The sequence below is a fragment of the Scyliorhinus canicula genome, chromosome 7 (genome assembly GCF_902713615.1).
Source record: "Scyliorhinus canicula chromosome 7, sScyCan1.1, whole genome shotgun sequence".
Classification (NCBI taxonomy): domain Eukaryota; kingdom Metazoa; phylum Chordata; class Chondrichthyes; order Carcharhiniformes; family Scyliorhinidae; genus Scyliorhinus; species Scyliorhinus canicula.
The window spans coordinates 56,213,742-56,238,050 of NC_052152.1; the positions used below are offsets into that span (position 1 = coordinate 56,213,742).

Below are 24,309 nucleotides of genomic sequence, written 5' to 3' on the forward strand. Positions count from 1 at the left end.
AGAGAGAGAGCTAACCCCACTCTAATATGCAGTTTCCTGAGGCACCCGAGGTGTTGGGATCTATCCCCTTAACCTCAGAGACCTCGGCAAGCGCCGTTCAGTCACCACAAATGGAGACCAGCGGAACGGCACTCGTGGGGGTCTCCCAAGGGATCGGAGGAGTCAGGTATAATGCCCTTTGGGCAGGGTGGTACCCTGGCAGTGCCAGCCTGGCACTATCAAGGTAGGTGGGTGCGGGGGGCTTGGTAACTCCCTCATAGTGAGTTGGATCTGGAGGGGTGTTATGGGTCACGTCCCGATCTCTCGCTACACTGAGGAGTTCCGGTGAGTGGAGCTCTTGGGTACAGAAAACGGGGCTATGTGTGGCCTTGGCCGTGTGTTCGCCACTGAGACCCCCTATCTAACCGGAGTGCCGTTCGGTAGCACTGTATTTCTCACTGCTGTGAGCGCCGGGAAACACATGGTTAAACGCGCTCGCTATAGTTAAATCGCGCCCAGTGTTTTAGTCATTTTAAAAGAAATTTGCTCATGGCATGTGGGCGTCGCTGTCTGGGCCATCATTTATTGCCCATCCCTAATTGCCCTTGAGGGGACAGTTAAGAGCCAACCATGTTGCTGTAGATCTGGAGTCATGTGTAGGCCGGACCACGTAAGGACAGCAGCTTTCCTTCTCTAACGGACATTAATGAACCAGATGGGTTTTTACGACAATTAACGATGGTGTCATGGTCATCATTATTTTTATTGAATGCAAATTTGACCACTTGCAGTCATGGGATTTGAACTTGGGTCCCCAGCACCTTACACTGGGTCTCTGGTTTACTAGTCTAGCTACAATACTACTATGCCACCACCTCCCTTCTTGTTACAGTAAAAGAGTGTGATGAACGGTATTAATAACTGCCGTAAACGGTACCTGACCTTTAATACCTTGCCCCTTTAAGAGGCTTGGAACCCTCTGGCTACGCCCCCAGGAAACGGTATATAGGATAAGGCTCCATGTGGCGAGCACACTTCTCTCGAATGCTGTCCTGTTCTCCGTATATTAAAGCTTTTTGATTACCGACTTCGCTCTCGCGTCGTAATTGAGGGTGCCTCAAAGAGTTTGTCAATTCTTTCCTGATATGTATACCCATAACTGGGCACAATACTTTTAAGAATGTCCTAACCAAAATTCGGCACGGTAGCACAGTGGTTAGCACAGTTGTTTCACAGCGTCATGGTCCTGGGTTCGATTCCCGCTTGGGTCACTGTCTGTGCGGAGTCTGCACATTCTCCCTGTGTCTGCGTGGGTTTCCTCCGGGTGCTCCGGTTTCCTCCCACAGTCCAAAGATGTGCAGGTTAGGTGGATTGGCCATGCTAAATTGCCCTTGGCGTCCAAAAAAGTTTAGGTGGGGTTACTGGGTTATGTGGATAGGGTGGAGGTATGGGCTTATGTAGGGTGCCCTTTCCAAGGGCCGATGCAGACTCGATGGGTCGAATGGCCTCCTTCTGCACTGTAAATTCTATGAAATTCGATACAGGTTGAACATAACTTCTCTACTTTTATTCTAGCCCTTAACAAATAAAGGCAATGGCTTAGTGGCAGGAGGAAGCCATTCAGTCCATTGAATTTGCTCTGCCATCTAGTATGATCATCCACCTCAATGTCTTTTTCCCAAACCATCATCATATCCCTTGATAACATTGATATTTAGAAATTTATGGCCTTGTTAACTTGTGGTGCACCCTTTTGTGATTGTTGTATCTGTTCTCCGAAATCTCTTTGTTCCTCTATCCCACAAACATGGACTCCAATAATGTTGCCTCCCTATTCTGCCCACCAAACTGTACTACCTCGTATTTATTCACGGAGAACATTATTTGCAAAAATGGTTATGCACTCTGCAAGTTTATTACTGTCCTCCTGTAAATTGTTGGAGTCTTCCTCAGTACTGCCTATCGCCCACAATTTGTCACCATTTGCAAATTATGAAATTGTGTTTTTTATTTCAACGTCCAAATCATTAATGTAAATTGTGAACGGCAGTGGTCTCAGCACTGATCCTTGTGGAACGCCACCACCCTTCTGCCACTCTGAATATACTCACTCCCACTCTCTGTTTCTTGTCCTGAAGCCAGCTAACAATCAATTCCACGTTGATGTATTGGACACGCTAGATCTGTGACTATTGGCCAATTACAGACATGCACGTGCCAACAGTTAAGAAAAGCTCATGTAACGTCCAGGCGTTAATCAGATTTATACAATCAGGGCACAGAAACAGAAACATGACATTGTGATACAAAACAGGGACCTCACGCCCCAGCATAAATTCCAGGGGCACCCTCACCTCCGCTTGGCTGGTTTTCCCCGCACTAATTTAATTGTCACCAGGCCATTAATTGGCTGGGGAGGTGGGGGTGGGGTGGGGGTGGGGGGGGGGGGGGGTGGGGGGGGGGGGGGGGGCTTTCTTCCCCCATTGGGGCTGTGGTGAAGAAGCCTGGGGGAACCGGGGGGGGGGGGGGGGGGGTGCCTCTGGTAGACACAGAGGCCCTAAAAGGGCACATTGCTTGTCCAGCCCTCAGCCTGTCCAGCCAAATGTGGCTGGCTGGGCAGTTATCATTGGCCTCTCCATACTGCAGGTATAATCACAATGGTGGCAGTTCAATTAGCCTGTGGGGAGGCAAGCCTCTCGATACTTACCCTGACACTGCCAAAATGGCAGCAGGGGACCAGGGGTGCGGGTAGTGGGTAAGTACTACATGTATAAAACAGCTCAGGGTTAGCTCTTATAATTTCTGACATTATTAGACAGTAGATTTTCTTTCTGGACAGTGAATAATGGGAATTTGGGCATGGGGGCCATCAGGACCTGAAGGATTGTGGTTGCGACAGAAACTAAGTTGACATTGAACTTTCAATTGGATGAAGGGTAACGGGAATGAAGGGATCTGGGAACAGGATGCGTAATTGTGATTGGAATTCTTTGCTTGCGTGGGGCTAAATGCTGTCACAAATTGGCTGGGGCCAAATGGGCTGCATCTCTGTTGCAATTTCTATGATTTTCCTTCCGTTAAAATAACCTACCCACCTGAAATCTCAATATAGGATCCTGGCACTTGCCACCCATGTCTTGAGCGCAATTTAAAAAACTTATCGAGTCCAAGTCCTCTGTTTTTCTCCAGCCCTTCCACACTCCCCCACTTGTACATTATTGTATTTTGATCATCTGCTCACCAGAATAAAATTAGCTAGGCCTTGAAGCCTCCTCATTTACTCATGATTCCTTGTGCCTTGAGAACTTATTCCCAGCGCATGAAAGTTGGAAAACATCAGGGCAACCGACGATAAAGATCCAGCAGAAACACAGCACACTTCAACATCTTGAGTCTTTTTAGAGGAAATAAAAATATGGCATGAACTATCACAGTCATAAGTAACGGGAATCATGGGCGCGATTCTCCGCACCCGTGGAAAATCGCGAAGTCGGCCGTTTTGCGACGGCCTGACACGGCCCCGTTCCCGACGTATTCACGTCCAGGAAATGGGCTAGGAACGGGGCCGCGTCAATCACGACACGGACACGCCCATGTGAGGCCGCCCGACGCCGTAAAAAGGCGCGGGCGAGCACAGAAACTGTAGGCCAAGATGTCGGAGCTCAGGAGAGCAGCCCTGCGATTCGTTGAGGCTGACGTGGAGACGCTGCTCGAATCAATCGAGCAGAGGAGGGGCATCATCTGCCCGCGTAGAGGGCATCGGCACACTGCCAGCGCGGTGCGCCAGGCCTGGCGTGAGGTGGCTGCTGCCATCAGTGCTGTGGGGCAGGCCCCTCGCTCTGCAGAGCAATGTCGGAAAAAGATGCACGACCTCACCAGGGCTGCCAGGGTAAGTGCCAAGAAGGTGCTCCCGGGTCACAACCATCCCTCCCCCCTTTACTTAATCACCCACCTCCCCCCCCGGCACGGGGGGTGGAGGGGGATTGGGGCAGAGTGAGTTGAGGGTGGTTCACAAAGTAGTCACAGACCCAGCACTCTGGCCCCCGTGGAGAGATGCAATGGTCTTATTGCAACTTGACCCCCAAACTGTGCCAGTATCTGACCGGCCTGCTGATACCTGCCGTATTGTAATGATCTACCTATGCCCCCTCCCCCAACAGGACAAGACTGCTCACAACACTCGTGAGCGGAACAAGACTGGAGGGGGTTCGCCCATCCTGCACCCCCTCACCACGTTTGAGAAGAGGGCACTGGACCTTGTTGGGGGATCTGCCACCTGGGAGATCGCGCAATGCGAGGTTGGCGGAGCTGCAACAAGTGAGACAACCCTGCATGACAAACACCCCCCCCCCCCCCTCCCCCATCCTCTTCACACTCTGCCCACTGGAACACCTCCCCATCCTCCGTCCCTTCACACACCCTGCCCACTTGGACACCTCCCCCATCCTCTGTCCCTTCCACACACCCTGCCCACTTGGACACCTCCCCCAATCCTCTGTCCCTTCACACCCTACCCGGACCTCGAGCTTGCGGCACAGCTATCTCCCACACCATCCACCATCCCAGAGACACTCACCCCGGCTGGCCTATTTAGTGATGAGGCTCCTGGGTCACAGTCTGGGTCGCACATCACAGCTGAGCAGGTACAGCAGGTGGAGGTCGGAGCAGCCGAGGGCCCGGACTGGCGTAGGGCAGGCCAGGCCCAGCATCCAGCTGGCTCCCAGACGTTTTCCGATTTCCTGGAGTTTCTCAACCCACCCGCACAGCCGATGCATCAAGAAACCCAGGGACACGATGACAGGATGAGGGCTGTCTTCCAGACTCTGCAGACGCTGTTAGAGGAGTCGAACCGCGTCCACGAGCAGGGAGTGGTGCCGCTCATGGCAGCAACCCAGGCCGACACCGCACGGGTGGCATCTGCGGTGGAGGCAATGGGTCAGGCTATGCAAGGCGTTGGGCTTAATGTGCACGCGTCATCCTCGGCCCTGGACAGGGTTGCCCTCTCACAGGCAGCAATGCGCCAGAGCCAACATGACATTGCCGGCGCGCTGCGGGCCTTGGCCGCATCTCAGCAGGTCATGGCCCAGTCGCAGTACGCCATGGCACAGTCACAGCAGGTCATGGCCCAGTCGCAGTACGCCATGGCACAGTCACAGCAGGTCATGGCCCAGTCGCAGTACGCCATGGCACAGTCTCAGCAGTCGATGGCACAGTCCCAGCAGTCGATGGCACAGTCCCAGCAGTCAGTCGCGGAGAGCATCAACCGCCTGACACATGTGCTGGATGGCGTTCTGCACTCACAGGTTGAGATCGTACAGTCCCTGGCGGGAATGTCTAACTCCCTGGACTCCGTCTCTGCAAACCTTCGGATCCTGGTGGATGCCGTTGCAGGCCTCCAGGACTGGCAGCGCCAGGTGTCGGTGGCGCGACGGGGCAACTCCCCGCTCGCACCTCTGTCCCAAAGTGAGGCCCGGGGGCCACCAGGCTCCCCGAGGGAGGAGGAGGTTTCGGGGCCCGTCCCATTAACTCCATCACGCGACGTCCCGGAAATCTCGGCCTCTCCCCGTCCCATCCCTGGTGCATCGGGTGGGCAGCAGGCAGAGCAGGGTGGCACAACGTCACCCGAGACGCCCGCAGAGCAGCCTGGCCCATCAAGACCGGGTCGGCCCAGAAAACGCTTGCCGAAGGAGAAACGAGTCGAAGGGGGCGATTCGCAGCAGTCCTCCTCCACTCCTGCTGTATCACCTGGGGAATCACTTAGACGTAGTGGTAGGGCCCGTAAGGCAACAAAGAGAGACACTGAGTAAGTTGGCACGGGTGAAGGGCACAGTTTAGTTGTAGGGGCTAGGGCACCTGTAAATTATTGTTAACATTAAACGCACTGTTCCACCTTACTTGTAATACCGCGTGATTGTTCCACAGCCACAGGAATCGTGATGGTGACCGAGTGTCGCTGGGGTTGATGAGCGGTGAAACTTCGGTGCTGGGTGTGCAGTCCCTGCCCCTCCCCCAACCCCCTCCCACAGCTAGCCCACACGGGCACATGATGGAGTGTCCGTGACGAACTCAGCGGCCACCAAGGTGGATGGTTCAGCTATTGCCATGGGTCAGACTCTCTCTAATGATTCTGAGCTCACAGCTCATCGCAGAGCGGGCTGTCATCATTCCACATGGCACTGATCACACCCGCTGACACGGCCATCAATGTTGTGCCATACCGTCTGGACCCAGTGGTAAGGGTGATGTCGAAGTGGAGCAGTGTACACTGAGAGGGGGTGGGGGGGGGGGGGGGGGGGGGGGGGGGGGGGTTGTGGTTGTGGCAGTTTTGTGTTGACCCTCTGCACGACTAGCAATGCAGGTGGTGGTTTGGTGTTCAGCGGGGACGTCGCATGCGACGCGTGAACCGTGCTGCCACCAAGGCGTTGTGTGCCCGCCGTCCTCGCCGGGTCCATCGTGCTGCCTCCTGGACATCACCAGTACCTGGGTCGTGTCTGCGTGCTGCGCCCGCCACTCCACCAGCCTCCTCCTCCTCCTCCTCTGTGCTGGCACCACTGCCACTGGCTTCTCCCTCCGCCTCCTGCAGCAGGTCATCTCCCCTCTGCATCGCGATGTTGTGCAGCGCACAGCAGACCACTGCAATGCGAGCGACCCTGTCGGGCTGGTACTGCAGGGCCCCTCCGGAGCGGTCCAGGCACCTGAATCTCATCTTCAGGAGTGTAGCGCTAACAATTATACTCAAAGCCGAGAGACTAGTACAATAGAGGCTTTATTGTTGTACGATGTTGTCCCTTCATCTGCAACTGTAGACTGAGGGTCTGAGTGGCTCTCATACATTTATACACAAGCTCCCTGTGGGCGGAGCTAGCCGGCAGGGGCTTACCAGAGGAACCTGTATTACAAGTACAGGCATACAACCCCCTACTGCAAGTACGCATAACTACAGTAGTTATCATCACATTCACCCCCTGTCAAAAAATGAGTCCGGCGGGGGTGACATGTAACTCTAATACAAAGGATGCTATTTACAAGAGGGTCCAAACAAGGAAAATCAAGAGTCCATCCGGTTAGCAGGTTACAGGTTGAGCCGAACCGGTGGTCGAACGTTCCGCTGTGATCGGCGTAGCTGTGGTGGTGACGTCGGCACAGGCGGTGATGGCAACAATGGTGCTGGTGCTGGTTGCTGGCGGGATGACTCTGAGAGCGAGTCGAAATCTTCCGTGTCCTCCAGGGTGGGCAGGGGGATGAGGGATGGACCTGGTGGGGACGAATAGGGGGGCGCCGGGGTTGGCGCGGGAAGAGAAAGGGGTGTGGGCATGGGATCGGCACCTGAGGGAGCCAGGTCCCGGAGCGAGACTGTGTCCTGGCGGCCGTCGGGGAACTCCACGTAGGCATACTGAGGGTTGGCGTGGAGAAGGCGTACTTTGTCCACCGGGGTTCCGCCTTGTGGTGCCGGACATGCCTACGGAGAAGGACTGGGCCCGGAGTCGTGAGCCACGTTGGGCGTGACACTCCGGATGTGGACTTCCTGGGGAAGGCAAAAACACGATCATGGGGTGTACTGTTCGTTGCGGTACACAGTAGCGACCGAATGGAATGGAGCACATCAGGGAGGACCTGCTGCCAGCGAGCGGCTGGGAGGCTCCTGGACCGTAGGGCCAGCTGGACGGCCCTCCATACTGTCCCGTTCTCCCTCTCTACCTGCCCGTTTCCCCGGGGGTTGTAGCTGGTCGTCCTGCTGGAGGCGATACCCCTGCTGAGCAGGAATGGACACAGCTCATCGCTCATGAACGAGGATCCCCTGTCGCTGTGGATGTAGTCGGGGAAACCGAACAGGGCGAAAATGGAATCAGGGCCTTGATGACGGTGGCAGACGTCATATCTGGGCATGGGATGGCGAATGGGAACCTAGAAAATTCATCGACCACACTAAGGATGTAGGTGTTGCGGTCGGTGGAGGGAAGGGGCCCTTTGAAGTCCACGCTGAGGCGTTCAAAGGGGCGGGACGCTTTTACCAGGCGCGCGCGATCTGGCCAGTAGAAGTGCGGCTTGCACTCCGCACAGATCTGGCAGTCTCTGGTGACTGTCCGTACTTCCTCGACGGAGTAGGGCAGATTGCGAGCTTTGATCAGATGGTATAAGCGAGTGACCCCCGGATGGCAAAGGCTCTCGTGCAAGGCACGGAGCTGGTTCACTTGTGCGCTGGCACATGTACCTCGGGAGAGGGCGTCTGGGGGCTCGTTGAGCTTGCTGGGGCGATACAAGATCTCGTAGTTAAAGGTGGAGAGCTCGATTCTCCACTGCAAGATTTTGTCATTCTTGATCTTGCCCCGCTGCGTGTTGTTGAACATGAAGGCTACCGACCGTTGGTCAGTGAGGAGAGTGAATCTCCTGCCGGCCAGGTAATGCCTCCAGTGCCGCACCGCTTCAACGATTGCCTGGGCCTCCTTTTCAACAGAGGAATGTCGAATTGCGGAGGCGTGGAGGGTGCGTGAAAAGAATGCCACGGGTCTACCTGCCTGGGATGGGTAGCCAAGGATGGCTAAGCGGTCTGTGCGGAACACGCATTTCTCCTTGTTGTACGTGAGATTAAGGAGAGATGCCGTGTGGAGGAATTTATAAAGGTTGGCATCATGGTCCTGCTGGTCATGGCCGCAGATGGTGACATTGTCGAGGTACGGGAAGGTGGCCTGCAGTCCGTACCGGTCAACCATTCGGTCCATTTCTCGCTGAAATACCGAGACTCCATTCGTGACGCCGAAGGGAACCCTAAGAAATTGGTACAGACGACCGTCCGCCTCAAAGGCAGTGTAGGGACGGTCCGATTTACGGATGGGGAGCTGGTGGTAGGCGGATTTCAGGTCAATAGTAGAGAAGACCCGGTACTCTGCAATCTGATTGACCATATCAGAAATGCGGGGGAGGGGGTACGCGTCGAGCTGTGTGTACCGGTGATGGTCTGGCCGTAGTCCACAACCATCCTGTGCTTCTCCCCGGTCTTAACCACTACCACCTGGGCTCTCCAAGGGCTGTTGCTGGCCTCGATGATACCCTCCCGAAGCAGCCGCTGGACTTCGGACCTGATGAAGGCCTTGTCCTGGGTGCTGTACCGTCTGCTCCTGGTGGCGACGGGCTTGCAATCTGTGGTCAGATTGGCAAAGAGTGAGGGGGGCTCGACCTTGAGGGTCGCGAGGCCGCAAACGGTGAGGGGAGGTAGGGGTCCACCGAATTTGAGGGTGAGGCTCTGGAGATTGCACTGGAAATCCAGGCCTAGTAAGAGTGAAGCGCAGAGGTTGGGGAGAATGTACAGACGGAAACGGTCAAATTCCACGCCCTGTACAGTAAGTTTAACCAGGCAGAAACCCTGGATCGGGACAGAGTGGGACCCGGAGGCGAGAGAGATCTGCCGGTTGGCGGGATGGACCGCAAGGGAATAGCGCCTTACCGTGTCTGGGTGGACGAAGCTCTCGGTGCTCCCGGAGTCGATGAGGCAGGAGGTCACGTGGCCGTTGACCAGCACCGATGTGGAAGAGGGTGCCAGGTTGCGAGGTCGGGACTGGTCGAGTGTAACGGAGGCGAGCAGCGGTTGATCGGCGGTTGAGTCAGATGAGTCCGACGAGGAGCGGTAGCGACCCATGGCCCGTGGCCCCATCCCGGGGAGAGGACAAAATGGCGGCATCTGGAGACAAGATGGCGGCATCTGCAGTACCTGTGGGTAAAATGGCGGCGCCCATGGAACGCACATGGCGGTGGTGGATGAAGATGGCGGCGCCCATGGAGCGCATGTGGCGGGGCAGGCAAAAGATAGCGGCGCCCACTGATCGCACGTGGGGTCAGGGGAAGCGGACGGCGGGGCCCATTGAGGGAGCGGCTGAGGCGAGGGGATCTGGGGCGCGATAGCAGCGACCGTCCGGGACTGACACACTGCTGCAAAGTGGCCTTTCTTGCCACAAGCTTTGCAGGTCGCTGTGCGGGCCGGGCAGCGTTGGCGAGGGTGCTTCTGTTGACCGCAGAAGTAACAGTGGGGACCCCCAGGGGGTGCGGTGCGGCGGGCAGCGCAGGCATATTGCGCGGGGTGGCTGCTGGGGGGGCCGTTTGCAGGGTCCACGAGGGGTAGGATGGATGGGCCTGGGGGGCCGTTTGCAGGGTCCACGAGGGGGTAGGATGGGTGGGCCGAGTGGCTAGCGGAGTAAGTTCGCGCACTACGGGAGGCGGCCGTCATGGAAAGCGCCAGGGCCTTTGCGGCCGCGAGGTCGGGGGCGGCCCCTTCCAGCAGTCGTTGCCGGATGGGGTCCGATGCAATGCCTGTAACAAAGGCATCGCGCATGAGTAAATCAGAATGTTCCGTGGCTGTGAGGGCCCGGCAGTCGCAGTCTCGTACCAGAGGTATAAGGGCCCGCCAGAAGTCCTCAATCGACTCACCCGGCTGCTGGACGCGAGTAGAAAGTTGATGCCTCGCAAACAGGGTGTTCGCCGATGGTGAATAGTTCTCCTTGAGCAGTTCCATAGCTGTGGTGTAGTCAGTCGCATCTCGAATTAGCGGAAAGACACTGGAGCTAAGTCTGGAGTACAGGAGTTGCTTTTCTGAGCCTCCGTCGGGGGAGGGTCCGCTGAAGAGACGTAGGCCTCAAAGACTGCAAGCCAGTGAACAAAGTCTTTTCTGGCGTGAGGCGACTGCGGATCCAGCTGCAGACGGTCAGGCTTGATTCTGATGTCCATGGTGAATGGGAAATCGTACAACAATAAATTGTAGCGCTAACAATTATACTCAAAGCCGAGAGACTGGTTCAATAGAGGCTTTATTGTTGTACGATGTTGTCCCTTCATCTGCAACTGTAGACTGAGGTTCTGAGTGGCTCTCATACATTTATACACAAGCTCCCTGTGGGCGGAGCTAGCCGGCAGGGGCTTACCGGAGGAACCTGTATTACAGGTACAGGCATACAACCCCCTACAGCAAGTACACATCACTACAGTGGTTATCACCACAAGGAGGCCAAGGCAGCGCTCCACCACACCCCTGGTTGCTGCATGGGCCTCGTTGTATCGGGTTTCCGCATTGGTCTGAGGCCTCCGTATAGGCGTCATCAGCCAAGACCTCAGCAGATAACCCCTGTCGCCTAGCAACCAGCCCCTCAGCCGGGGGGGGACATCCCTCAAACATCGCAGGGATGAACGACTGCGCCAGTATGTAGGAGTCATGCACACTCCCTGGGAACCTTGCACAGACGTTCATGAACGTCATGTGGGGGTCGCATACCACCTGGATATTCATGGAGTATGTCCCCCTCCTGTTTGTGAACACCTCCCTGTCCCCTGCAGGCGGGCGCATGGGGACGTGAACACAATCGATTGCCCCCTGCACCATCGGTATCCCGGCCACGCTGGCAAATCCACGAGCTCGTGAGTCTTGAGTTGCTCGGTCCTCGGGAAAGGTGATGTAGCGGTCCGCGATGGCATAGAGGGCGTCGGTCACATCCCGGATGCACCTGTGGACCGATGACTGGGAGATCCCGGAGACGTCCCCGCTCGGAGACTGGAAGGAGCCGGTCGCATAGAAGTTAAGAGCGACCGTCACCTTGATGGCAACCGGGATCGCGTGTCCTCCCCCCGTTCCACGTGGGGCGAGGTGCGCCACGAGGTGACAGATATGTATCACCGTCCGCCTACTCAGCCGGAGTCTCCTCCTGCAGGTGATGTCCGTCATTGTTAGGAAAGAGATCCGGACACGGTACACTCTCGGCCTTGGTCATCGCCTCTGGTGTCGTGGCTGCACCCTCACTCTCTCCTCCTCCCCCTCCTCCTCTCCCCCCCCCCCCCCCCCCCCCCCCCCCCCCCCCCATGCTGCTCGACGACTGGCAACTCCTCTGCCCTTCCCTCTGCTGCTGCAGCTGACCCTGCATCCACTGCGGGTTGTGGCTGTGGATGCTGCTCCATCTCCAAATGCAGTGCAGCGGCCCCAACCACTGCGCAGAACATAGCCGTTCTGTTCGCAGACATTGTGCTAACCTACAGAAGGGTGGTGGGGGCAGAGAAACGGGACATGTTAGACGGAGGTTAGTCTACACCTCGGCAGCCGCCTGCCACGGGATACCTGTGTGTCCCGGTGGCCTGGTCGCGCTGCTGACACGCGGGCAGCCTAACCCCTGGTCACTTTCTACATCCAACGGGCAGTTAACTACGTCCTCTTCACCGGTGCGTCAGTGGCCTGTGGCCGTAAGCCACAGGGCAACCAGCGGCCGTGTCCTCGTGACCGGCACGCCATGGCATGGTGGCAGACATTTTGTAACTGGGGTTGGACGGGTCACTCGCTCACTCTCTCCCTACCCCCCCCCCACTCTCACTCTCCCCGTCTCCCCCACTCCCCCCTCCGTCTCCCCCACTCCCCCCTCAGTCTCCCCCACTCCCCCCTCAGTCTTCCCCACTCCCCCTCCGTCTCCCCACTCCCCCCTCAGTCTCCCCCCCTCCCCCCCTCAGTCTCCCCAACTCCCCCTCCGTCTCCCCCACTCCCCCCTCCGTCTCCCCCACTCCCCCTCAGTCCTCCCCACTCCCCCCTCAGTCTCCCCCCTCCCCCCCTCAGTCTCCCCACTCCCCCCTCAGTCTCCCCACGTCACCCCCCCTAGCTCCCCACTCCCCCCTCCATCTCCCCCACTCCCCCCTCCGTCTCCCCACTCCCCCCTCCGTCTCCCCCACTCCCCCCCTCAGTCTCCCCCACTCCCCCCCTCAGTCTCCCCCACTCCCCCCCACTCCCCCTCAGTCTCCCCCACTCCCCCCTCCGTCTCCCCCCCCTCCCCCCTCCATCTCCCCCACTCCCCCCTCCGTCTCCCCCACTCCCCCCTCAGTCTCCCCCACTCCCCCCTCAGTCTCCCCCACTCTCCCCTCAGTCACCCCCACTCCCCCCCCCCCCGCTCTGGACCCCCTCCCGTTCTCGGGGATGCCTTCCCCGTTGTGGCCAGACTCCAGCAGTGCGCTGGGCGGTGCGCTGACCCCCTCGAAGCTCTCGTCAGCCGGCACGACTGGTTGACGAACTTCAAAAGCAGGTGTGTTGTCCGGCGTGAAAACATGGCGTGAGAACGTCGGGACTTTGGCCCATCCGGGCCGGAGAATAGCGGGGGGCCAATAAGTCGGGATTCTGGTCGTGTCGGGGGGTCTTTCGAGGCCTTTGCCGGGAATGCCGACGTGTAGCTTGTGCGGGGTTCGGAGAATAGCGGGAGGGCGTCGGACCGGCGTCGCCGTGAAAAAATGCGCGGCCCGCTATTCTCCGAACTGGCGTGAGAGCGGAGAATCGCGCCCCATATCTTAAAATCAACAGCAAAATGACAACGTACATCCATAGAGCACCATTAACATAGTAAAAGGTCCAAGGCATACATGGAAGTAACGTTAAGGTACATGAAATGAGGAAATGTTCAGGTACACCAGCAACTTGTCCTTTGCATCTTTGTTTTTGGCTGCGTTGTGGGTTGGTGTTGTGGCCTGGTTACTGTGATCCAGTGATCACAAACAGTAGGCAGTGACTCGGAGCGTAGAACTGTGTGGGCATTATGCCTCATTTCAGCGAATTTAATCAATTAAGTATTGAGGAACTGAAGAGAGAGAGCATTAAAACTGTACAAGATTGTGAGATTGAATGGTGTAGTCGTCAGAACAATGTCCATTCATGTCTGTGACATTTTGATTCCAATGCAGACAGATGTCTTCCCTCTACTGAAAATAAAGGTCACATGATAGACTCTGGGCAATAGAAAGATATTTCCCATCAGAAGGCCCCACAATGGAAAAATTGCCCAGAATCCAGGAGAAATTGGCAGGCTCACTGAGAAAGGTTACAAGGCTGCTGTGTGGGAAATGAAAATATCTGGTGCAATAAAGATTCTTGAGGATAGGGTTAACTTTAATGGGACAGGGTAAATAATCCATTACTTTGAAAATTTGATGATATATGTGAACTGGCAGTACTTGATTCATATTTAATACCTGAAATCTTCCTCGACTGATACGCTGCAGCTGGTGATAAATCTTAACCCCATCTTCACCCTGTCTTAATATAAACACTTTGATCAAAATTAATATTAATTGTAGCACCACTAACTAGCTTTGTTTAACTTACTCAGTAGAAGAGTCAATTCCTTTTCGAGGAAGTTCAATTTGCTACAGAAATGTATTTTAAGGAAATGCTTTAAATCGGAATATTCTGCTCCTGTTCACTGATCCCAGTTTGTGATTCCTGGGGGTAAATTGCTTCTCAACCATTTATTTGGAATGCCGCAGCCAAAAACTAGGACCCAACGCAATGATTTTTGTAAATCTGCAGCAAAGTCCATCAAACAAAGGCTTACTGCTAAGACAATCAGAGTTTCATCAAAACTTTTGTATTGGGATTGAGAGGAAATGAGAAACTCCATGCACTTAACAGGAACTTCATTATATTCTGGTCCAGAATTGAAGCCTACACTAATCAGAATTGTAGGTTGGCCTCTCCTATCGCATTAATATGAACTGCAAGCCTGAAGAGAAAAGAGTCAAAAATCTCTGGAGGGTTTTGGCACTGGGCAGAAAATTGTAGGAAAAACTGACAGCATTCAACTTGTATAACATGGTCCAAGTGCAACATTAGAATCCTCTGTTGTAAAGGTAGACAATCTTCATGTACTTTGTTCTTCAAAACGCCTATGTATGTTTTATTTATTTGTAATGTTAGTTTTATCATTCCTCCTGCAGGGAAAATTTACTTTTTATTTTAGCTTAAAAATCAATCATCCAATTCTGCCTCTTATCATCCCATCTGTAAGGGGTCAAAGAGCAATTTCTAACCGCAATGAGTTCAATATGTCTTTGAGTGTACTACAAGCCAGCTGGAAAACAGGATATGATACATTGACTGGAAATGTCCATGTTATTAGCAACTTTATATTTAGTATTGACACTAATCAATTGTCCATGGTGCTGCACATGAGAAATAAAGGTCAAGTGAAGTCTTCAGGAGCAGCAGGATTAGAAGGCAGAAGGGAACACAGATATTATTGACTACCCACGTCAGTCATTCTGACCTTATTTTGATATTATTTGTAGTTAAATAGCAAAATGTCATGCAATCTGCAATGAAGAGACATAAAGTTAGTTGGAGTACAGAGTTTCTGTGCAGTATGAGCTAAGTATCTGGAAGGTACAGATATAACACTAATGCATTACAGTGACACCATTGGTGGGAGGGATTAATTACAATGCAGGAAGTTTACACAAGCAGTTTTCGTTATAAATGGAAGCATAATGTTACGGAAAAGAGGTGAGGTGAATTTAAACACCCCTCATTTATTTTCTCACTACCCTCAAGTTAATGGAAAGGTGATTTTTTGTTTTGCTTTTTGTATTCCCCCCTTTATAAGTGAAGGCTTGTTTCCCCAACCCTAATTTTCGAGTGTTCCAACATTGTATCAATAACTTGCATAGCAAACTCGAGGTAAGATAAAATAAAAGGGGTTGGATTATTTCACACAAACACAACATGGGAGTGTATCTCAGCAAGGTCCATGGGAGTGTATCTCAGCAAGGTCCATGGGAGTGTATCTCAGCAAGGTCCATGGGAGTGTATCTCAGCAAGGTCCATGGGAGTGTATCTCAGCAAGGTCCATGGGAGTGTATCTCAGCAAGGTCCATGGGAGTGTATCTCAGCAAGGTCCATGGGAGTGTATCTCAGCAAGGCCCATGGGAGTGTATCTCAGCAAGGCCCATCGGAGTGTATCGCAGCAAGGTCCATGGGAGTGTATCGCAGCAAAGCCCATGGGAGTGTATCGCAGCAAGGCCCATGGGAGTGTATCTCAGCAAGGTCCATGGGAGTGTATCTCAGCAAGGTCCATGGGAGCGTATCTCAGCAAGGCCCATGGGAGTGTATCTCAGCAAGGTCCATGGGACTGTATCTCAGCAATGCTGATGGGAGTGTATCTCAGCAAGGCAAGGCCCATGGGAGTGTACCTCTGCAATGCCTATGGGAGTGTATCTCAGCAAGGCCCATCGGAGTGTATCTCAGCAAGGTCCATGGGAGTGTATCTCAGCAAGGTCCATGGGAGCGTATCTCAGCAAGGCCCATGGGAGTGTATCTCAGCAAGGTCCATGGGATTGTATCTCAGCAATGCTGATGGGAGTGTATCTCAGCAAGGCAAGGCCCATGGGAGTGTACCTCTGCAATGCCTATGGGAGCTTATCTCAGCAAGGTCCATGGAAGTGTATCTCAGCAAGGTCCATGGAAGTGTATCTCAGCAAGGTCCATGGAAGTGTATCTCAGCAAGGCACATGGGAGTGTATCCCAGCAAGGTCCATGGGAGTGTATCTCTGCAATGCCTATGGGAGTGTATCTCAGCAAGGTCCATGGGAGTGTATCTCAGCAAGGCCTATGGGAGCTTATCTCAGCAAGGTCCATGGAAGTGTTTCTCACCAAGGTCCATGGGAGTGTATCTCAGCAAAGCCCATGGGAGTGTATCTCAGCAAAGCCCATGGGAGTGTATCTCAGCAAGGTCCATGGGAGTGTATCTCAGCAAGGTCCATGGGACTGTATTCAGCAAGGTCCATGGGAGTGTATCTCAGCAAGGTCCATGGGAGTGTATCTCAGCAAGGCCCATGGGAGTGTATCTCAGCAAGGCCCATGGGACTGTATCTCAGCAAGGCCCATGGGAGCGTATCTCAGCAAGGCCCATGGGAGTGTATCTCAGCAAGGTCCATGGGAGTGTATCTCAGCACGGTCCATGGGAGTGTATCTCAGCAAGGCCCATGGGAGTGTATCTCAGCAAGGCCCATGGGAGTGTATCTCAGCAAGGTCCATGGGAGTGTATCTCAGCAAGGCCCATGGGAGTGTATCTCAGCAAGGCCCATGGGAGTGTATCTCAGCAAGGCCCATGGGTGTGTATCTCAGCAAGGGCCATGGGAGTGTATCTCAGCAAGGCCCATGGGTGTGTATCTCAGCAAGGGCCATGGGATTGTATCTCAGCAAGGTCCATGGGACTGTATCTCAGCAAGGTCCATGAGAGTGTATCTCAGCAAGGCCCATGGGACTGTATCCCGGCAAGTTCCATGGGAGTGTATCTCAGCAAGTTCCATGGGAGTGTATCTCAGCAAGTTCCATGGGACTGTATCTCAGCAAGGTCCATGGGAGTGTATCTCAGCAAAGTCCATGGGACTGTATCTCAGCAAAGCCCATGGGAGTGTATCTCAGCAAGGCCATAGGGGGGCATCTCGCTGAAGCTCGAGGGAGTGTGCCTCACCAAGACCATGGGACTGCATCTCAGCAAGGCCCATAGGATATGAAATGAAAATCGCTTATTGTCACGAGTAGGCTTCAATGAAGTTACTGTGAAAAGCACCTAGTCGCCACATTCCGGCGCCTGTCCAGGGAGGCTGGTACGGGAATCGAACCGTGCTGCTGGCCTGCTTTAAAAGCCAGCGAGAAGTGTATCTCAGCAAGGTCCATGGAAGTGTATCTCAGTAAGGCACATGGGAGTGTATCTCTGCAATGCCTATGGGAGTGTATCTCAGCAAGGTCCATGGGAGTGTATCTCAGCAAAGCCCATGGGAGTGTATCTCAGCAAGGCCCATGGGAGTGTATCTCAGCAAGGCCCATGGGAGTGTATCTCAGCAAGGTCCATGGGACTGTATCTCAGCAAGGTCCATGGGACTGTATCGCAGCAAGGCCTATGGGAGTGTATCTCAGCAAGGTCCATGGGACTGTATCGCAGCAAGGTCCATGGGAGTGTATCTCAGCAAGGCCCATGGGAGTGTATCTCAGCAAGGTCCATGGGACTGTATCTCAGCAAGGTCCATGGGAGTGTATCTCAGCAAGGCCTATGGGAATGTATCTCAGCAAGGCCCATCGGAGTGTATCGCAGCAAAGCCCATGTTGTGTATCTCAGCAAGGTCCATGGGAGTGTATCTCAGCAAGGTCCATGGGAGTGTATCTCAGCAAGGCCCATGGGAGTGTATCTCAGCAAGGCCCATGGGACTGTATCTCAGCAAGGCCCATGGGAGCGTATCTCAGCAAGGTCCATGGGAGTGTATCTCAGCAAGGTCCATGGGAGTGTATCTCAGCAAGGTCCATGGGAGTGTATCTCAGCAAGGCCCATGCGAGTGTATCTCAGCAAGGCCCATGGGAGTGTATCTCAGCAAGGTCCATGGGAGTGTATCTCAGCAAGGCCCATGGGAGTGTATCTCAGCAAGGCCCATGGGAGTGTATCTCAGCAAGGCCCATGGGTGTGTATCTCAGCAAGGTCCATGGGACTGTATCTCAGCAATGCCCATGGGAGTGTATCTCAGCAAGGCAAGGCCCATCGGAGTGTACCTCTGCAATGCCTATGGGAGAGTATCTCAGCAAGGTCCATGGGAGTGTATCTCAGCAAGGTCCATGGGAGTGTATCTCAGCAAGGACCATGGGACTGTATCTCAGCAAGGCCCATGGGACTGTATCTCAGCAATGCCCATGGGAGTGTATCTCAGCAAGGCAAGGCCCATCGGAGTGTACCTCTGCAATGCCTATGGGAGCGTATCTCAGCAAGGTCCATGGGAGTGTATCTCAGCAAGGTCCATGGGAGTGTATCTCAGCAAGGCCCATGGGACTGTATCTCAGCAAGGCCCATGGGAGTGTATCTCAGCAAGGCCCATGGGAGTGTATCTCAGCATGCCCATGGGAGTGTATCATAGCAAGGTCCACAGTGTGGTGTTCTTTATGTTGCTAATTTGAGGATGGTTGGTGTAGTGTTCACAAAGACCACAAATAGCTTTAAAATGAACAAAGCTATACATTTATTGACATTACTTATATGGATTCAACACCTACTCCTATATAATTCACAGCTGATATTAAACATATAATCTACACTCATCTACTACTAATCTTGACACTATTAAATATGATCTGCTCTCACTCACACTATCCTTTCTTTAGTCTGTTCTCTAGCATTCTCCTCAACCTCTCCCCATCAATGCCTTATATATTTGTACATATAGCTCCCTCTAGTGATTGATTTAGACATTACATTAACCCTTGCAATTCTTACATTGATGATAATGTCACACACGGGGGTGTATCACACCAAGGCCCATGGGGGTGTATCTCAGCAAGGTCCCTGGAGTGTACCACAGCAAGGCGCATGGGAGTGTATCTCACTGAGGCTCGAGGGAGTGTATCTCATCAATGCTCGAGGCAGTGTACCTCACCAAGCTCATGTGAGTGACATTACAAAGGTCCATGAGAAAGTATCTCAGCAGGTTCCATGGAGGTGTCTCTCAGAATTGCCCATAGACTGTACTATCAGCAAGACACATGGACTGTACCATTAGCAAGGCACATGGACTGTATCTCAGCAAGACCAAGCAAATCTATCTCAGGAAGACCCTAGAAGTGTGCTTCAAGAAAATCCATGACGGCCCTTGAACATAGAGATTAATAATGAAATCATCCAATTTGTTAATTTCTCTATTACAACTCATTTCATCAATTCTATGCCTTGGAGTTTGGCTGAACTATTAAAATGTGAAAATTGTCATCCATTTTGCAATTTATTCTGAAGAGAATAAAATGGAAGTGCTGAACATAAAGATCCATCGTACACAAGATGATTAGATTTTAAAATCATCCCTGGCAGTGGATACACCATATTTAGTGTGTTTAGCATTCAAAAGCAGATATTTAGAGAACATTTAGTGCTTGGCTTGAAATCTGTATATCAGTGTTATGCTTGGATCAGGTTTTGTACATAATGGGTGAATGGAGATGTGTTTGATACACTGGAATTCTATGCTTGCATCAGAGTTACGCTTCGACTGGCTATGAGTTTATTTGGAATTGACTGTATTCCAGACTCAACTGACGCTCAGACACTTAGCAATCCACATAAACTAAAACCTATTGACCGGCAATTCTAGCAAGTTCTATTTTTAGGTACGGTAAAAGGGGCCACACAGTGGTACAGTGGTTAATACTGCTGCTTCACAGCACCAGTGACTGTCTGCGAGGAGTTTGCACCTTTTCTGCTACCATGGGGCAGCACGGTAGCACAGTGGTTAGCACTGTTGCTTCACAATGCCAGTGACTGTCTGTGAGGAATTTGCACCTTTTCCGCCACCATGGGGCAGCATGGTAGCACAGTGGTTAGCACGGTTGCTTCACAGCACCAGTGTCTGTGAGGAGTTTGCACCTTCTCCCCGTGTCTTCATGGGATTCCTCCGGGTGCTCCTGTAGATCAAAGATGTGCAGGTTAATTGGATTGGTCATAATCAATGTGCCGGGTTATGGGGACTGAGAAGGGGAGTGGGCCGAGGTAGAGTGCTCTTTCGGAGGGTCACTGTGCACTTGATGAGCCAAATGGCCTCTTTCTGCACTGTAGGGATTCTATGGAAAAGCACTTCTGAAATTTTACTGGGTCAACAATATTTCTCTTTGTTTGAAAATGAGTGGACAGCAGATTTTGTGTAGATCTGTATAGTTGTATACTCAGATGAAAACATATAGTAATGGGTATAGATCATATTTCCCAGTTTTTTTGTAAACCTTAGCCTGAGGAGTTAAGCCCAAAGAAATGAGTATAATTCATTATTTGAAGACTTTTTTTTCATGTGGAAACAGAACCGAGCTCACTAGGGTGCCCGAGGAGCAGGGTTTGCTGCCATTGTCGGGATGCACCGGGCTCAGGGGGTGATCAACAGGATGCACCTACAGCTGACAGGCCGCTCTACACAAACCGAAAGTGGTTCCACTCGATGAACAGGCAGTGTCAATACCCAGGCAGTGTGCACAACACCTTCATCCTGGCACATTCGATGATCCCTAACTTGTTCAAGATGTCCCCCCCCCCCCTATCCGGAGGCCACACACCGACACCGAGACCCATTACAATGATGCCCAAGCAGTGACCACGGCATGACCGAGGGTGATTCGACCGTCTAAAGATGTGGTTCAGGTGCCTAGGCCGCTCTGGAAGAGGCCCTCCAGAATGATGCTAAGAGGGCCGCTGCACCGTGGTGGCCTTCTGCATCCTCCACAACATCGTGCAGCAGAGGGGTGATCTGCTGGAGGCGGAGGATTTTGTGCACTAAGGAGCTCCACTCGCCGGAACTCTTCAGTGTAATGAGAGATCGGGACATCAGTTACAAATGGCATGCCGATCTCTGGAGCTCCCGAAGCAATCCCTAACCCCCCACCTCCAAGCCCCATTGCACTATGGGAGGATCACTCAGCCTCCTCCAACAGCCGCACAAGGCACCCCCAGGTGAATCGCCACCATGCAAAAATTGCCAGCTTGGCTGTGCCAACCTGGCATCCTGGCAGTGCCCCTTCCAGCTGGCAGTGCCACCTGGGCACCTTGGCAGGGCCATGCTGGCATCCAGTTAACACTGCTAGGCTGCCTGGTTCCCAGGTAGCATCAGCAGTGCCAGGGTACCACCTTGCCCAAAGGGCACGCAGCTGGGGGTCTCCAATCCCCTGGGAGACCCCCACGAGTGCCGTTCTGTCTTCCCCGTTTATGGAGACCAGTACTGAACTGCACTCACCCGAGGTCTCCAAGGCAAAGGGGATAGATCCTAAAGTCTCGGGTACCTCGGGAATCTGAACATTAAAATGGGACTAACTGTCCTGCTTGAATATGCAGATTTGCCAAAAGGTGATCCCCATAATGGGCAGGATTCACATTGCTGCAACATGCGAGATCGTGTTAGATCTCGTGAGGCACTGCGAGCCAGGTAGATCCCGGGAGGAGGGCGTCCCGGCTTCTATTGGCCACGCTAAGCCATACGTGCTGCTTTTCATCCTTGGATAGGTTGACTGAGTGTGAAAAAGTGTGAGAAAATGTAAACTTTCTATTTCGGCAGAAAAGAATAGAAAAACAATCAATTATTTAAATAGAAAGAAATTGCAGAAATCTGAGATACACAGGAATCTGGGTGGCCTGGTACATGAATCAGGAGAAGGTAGTATGCAGGTACAGCACATGATTAGGAAACAATAGAATGTTGTTGTTTATTGCAAAGGAAATGGAATACAAAAGTATAAATGTTCTACTACAGTTGTACAGGGCACACATTTGGAGTACTGTATAGAGTTTGGTGTCATTATTTACGAAAGGATATAAATGTGTTACAAGCTGTTTGACAGATACCTGGATGGGAGGAGGAACAATCTTATGAGGAAAGGTTGGACAGGCTGGGCATGTATCCATTGGCATTTAGAGGAATAAGAAGTGATCTTGTTAGCAACATGGAAAATAGGAACAAGGGGAGGCCATTCAGCCCTTTGAGCCTGCTCTGCAATTCATTATGATCATTATGATTATTGAAACATACAAGACCCTGACGCTACGTGGTCGGGTGGATGCTAGAACTAGGGGACACCATTTAAAAATAAGGGGTCACCCATTTCGAACGAATAAGAGAAGAGAAATGTTTTTCTCTCAGAGGATCGAGAATCTTTGGTACTCTCTTCTCCAGAGAGCGGTGGAGGCAGGGTCAATGAGAATTTTTAAGGCAGGGGTAGATAGATTTTTGACTAACAAGGGAGTCAAAGATTATCAGGGGTTGGCACAATGTGGAGTTTAGGCCAGAATCAGGTCAGCCATAAACGTCTTGAATGGAAGAGCAGGCTCAAGGGGAATTATGGCCTACTCCTGCTCTTAATTTGGAGATTCGCATATTCAAATACAACCAGTTCCAGTTTTAATGGAAGTGGGGCGACGGACTGCTGACCAACAGGCTCGAAGTAGGTAGGTTGGTTATTTAAATGCTTCTATGAGATTGTCATGCTTATATTTTAACAGCGATTCCATTTTTATCCACAGTCAGCTAAGTTTCCCAGGTCTTGGGAAACCCAACAGATGAATGAAGATATGAAGGGTTGAATCCTTACAGTAAATGTTTCTATAGCACTGCACATGGACCTGGAGGAATAGTGTTTCCATCAAGCTGCTGTAGGAGGTTACTGAATTCAGCAAACTTTGTTCAAAACCGATCGTAAATCAATTGGCCTTGGCAGATTGCAGGTGGGTCATTGGTGCCCAAACACATGGACATTGCCTGACCAATCAATGGCAGACAATTGATCGTGTTACTGTGACCTTGGGAATCCCCTGCTCACACATAGACACTAGGAAACAAGAAACTGCTGAGATGGCAAAAAAAGCATGGTCAAAAACAATGCTGTGATAATGCAACCATGACTCTATATAAGATAGGCCTCTTTCCAAGCAAAGAAGGAAAAATAAGAAGACATCAAGAAGATATCATGTCGGCAGACAAGCTGGAAGCGACAGCATGCTGGGTAGCTATTGACACGGAATTCCATTGCTGTCAGACAGCCCAAGCAGGTAGTCGTAAACATATATATTAGGGAACTTGATTTAATTAAAGAATTTGCACTGTGTTATAAGGAACAATACATTAGATATTTATTGAACCAATCTAATCTGTGCAATCTACATTTGATCCTGTGCACCTTGGTAGTAATTCTAGTATCCAAGAACACTTGAGACATATTGGCCTTCACTGCCCAGTAAACACCCAACCTGACTCCTCTTCCCGGGGCAGATTATTATCCCCTGACCCCCATCTAACCGCTTCCCTGGAATCAGGCCCTACCCCATGATTGCAACTCCACCTCTGCAATCAGATTCCAGCCCTTGACTTCCAACCCTCCTGTTCTCCCCCCGCCGCAGCTCCCCACCCCCCACTTCCCCCAACTGGACCTACTTACTCTCAGCTCACTTGTCTGTGTCCTTCTGCTGCAGGATTTCCTGTCTGACAAGCAGCCGATTTGTCAAGGGAAACATACAGGGGGAAAAAATAAATACATCCTACCGTTATGTAGTTAAAAACTGTGGGAAGTTTTGGAAACCTGTCCTTCCAGGTCTGCGGAACTCAAAGCAGGCCATCAATCCCTATGAAGCTATGAGGCAGAACAAGCATGTGTTACATGTTGCATTTGATTGTCCTCCTGTTACTGTGCCCTCAAACTGACATTGTCATTATAATGGTCGGAAATGCTTCTGCTTAACAGAAGCAGTGGATGAACAGGAGTCCAATTGGCAACTTTGAAATCCAACAGATACTTGTAGGCTTGGCCAATGAGAGGTACTGGCAGCAAAAAGTCAACAAATCCTAGGCATTTTTGAACATAGAGCCACATTTAAGAATACAAAGCAGAGTTCAAATCTTTATTCTCACTCAGATCTGTTTTCTACCTCAGGTTTATTGATTTAATTGGCATTATTTTTTCTAATGCGTTGCTGAGTCATCATTCTTTCCTTATATATGCAAATATAAAGCAACAACGTCTCCTCTAAAACAGAGTTAATCTTAACTGCC

General features: G+C 52.2%; 1 long non-coding RNA gene across 1 annotated transcript in view; it reads left to right on the plus strand.

Annotated features, from left to right (window-relative positions):
* LOC119968609 overlaps positions 1–23,203 on the plus strand; it is a 43,604-nt gene extending 20,401 nt beyond the window's left edge. The window contains exon 3 of the long non-coding RNA XR_005461152.1: positions 22,788–23,203. This is a non-coding gene — a long non-coding RNA (uncharacterized LOC119968609). The remainder of the gene's footprint in view (positions 1–22,787) is intronic.
* The last annotated feature ends 1,106 nt before the right edge of the window (positions 23,204–24,309 follow it).